Source organism: Penaeus monodon, chromosome 27 (genome assembly GCF_015228065.2).
Source record: "Penaeus monodon isolate SGIC_2016 chromosome 27, NSTDA_Pmon_1, whole genome shotgun sequence".
In the NCBI taxonomy this organism is placed as follows: Eukaryota; Metazoa; Arthropoda; class Malacostraca; order Decapoda; family Penaeidae; genus Penaeus; species Penaeus monodon.
In genome coordinates this window covers 3,259,126-3,260,349 of record NC_051412.1, presented here as the reverse complement: position 1 = coordinate 3,260,349, position 1,224 = coordinate 3,259,126, and the positions used below count along the sequence as shown (strand labels likewise).

Sequence of the window (1,224 nt, the reverse complement as noted above, 5' to 3'; positions counted from 1 at the left end):
CATTTTCATTGTACTAAATTACTTGATTTCCATCTTCATCCAAGTTGCCATTAAGGCTTGTTATATCATGTCAGTTATAACAATTCCCTTACAAAATTGGGGTAAAACTGTAATTCCTCCCCGGCGGGGAATCGAACCCCGGTTTCCCGCGTGACAGGCGGGGATACTAACCACTATACTACCGAGGAAATGGTTTCTAAACGTTACACAAATTCGAAACCCAAATGTAATGAAATTCCACTGTTTGTGGATGTGGACAGTGGTTAGCAACAAAATCCTAATAAGTCATACACACATGCATACACACAGAAAATGAGTTATTCTGCTATAATTATGTTATTTTCAAGTGAAACTTATTTGTATGTATTATGTATATGCACATACCTGTGTTTGAGTAGATAGACGTAGGTATGTGCATAGATACTACTTATGTGTTTATATATGTAGGTTCATGTATACAAACAATCTGTTGTATAATTCCCATGTATGACACGTTTTCCATTTCAGCTATTCACATTTTGGCTGGATTATATAATTAGATTACAAGATTAGGGCAAAAATTTATTCCTCCCCGGCGGGGAATCGAACCCCGGTCTCCCGCGTGACAGGCGGGGATACTAACCACTATACTACCGAGGAATTGGTTTCTAAAAGTAAAATGTTTTCGAAACCCAAATGAGATGAAATTCTATTTTTTCTGGATGTGGGCAGTGGTTAGCTACAGAAATCTAATAAATCACGCACACACATGCATGCATACATAGTAAAAGAGCTGTTTTGTTATTATTATATTATTTTCAAGTTAAATATAGTTTTATGTCAAATTGGCTTTTTGCATTTTCATCTATGACATAGATGGAAATGCTATCCTAGATGGTTAGATTTTTAAAATAGGCTTAAAATCAGTGCCTCCCCGGCGGGGAATCGAACCCCGGTCTCCCGCGTGACAGGCGGGGATACTAACCACTATACTACCGAGGAATTGGATTCTCGTATTATGCGGTTTCGAAATTCTAATGCTACGAAAAACATTTTCAGCTAAATTATTCAAATAGATCTTTATATGTCTTAGATGGTAATTTATCTTTTATTTTCATCTGTTATACTATGTGTTCTCAGCAAGCCATTTTGAAAAGGTTTATACAAACTGAAACTGATTTTGATGCAGATTATTTGTGGATCTTGCAACAGTAGTTATAATCTTTGAATTAAGAATAATATCTT

The 1,224-nt window shown here is 35.8% G+C and overlaps 2 non-coding genes across 2 annotated transcripts; both read right to left on the bottom strand.

Moving 5' to 3' along the window:
* Positions 1-567: 567 nt before the first annotated feature.
* On the bottom strand, positions 568-639 carry Trnad-guc. Its single transcript has one exon. It is a non-coding gene; the product is annotated as a tRNA-Asp (tRNA).
* Positions 640-909: 270 nt separating this feature from the next.
* On the bottom strand, positions 910-981 carry Trnad-guc. The gene has a single exon. It is a non-coding gene; the product is annotated as a tRNA-Asp (tRNA).
* Positions 982-1,224: the final 243 nt, after the last annotated feature.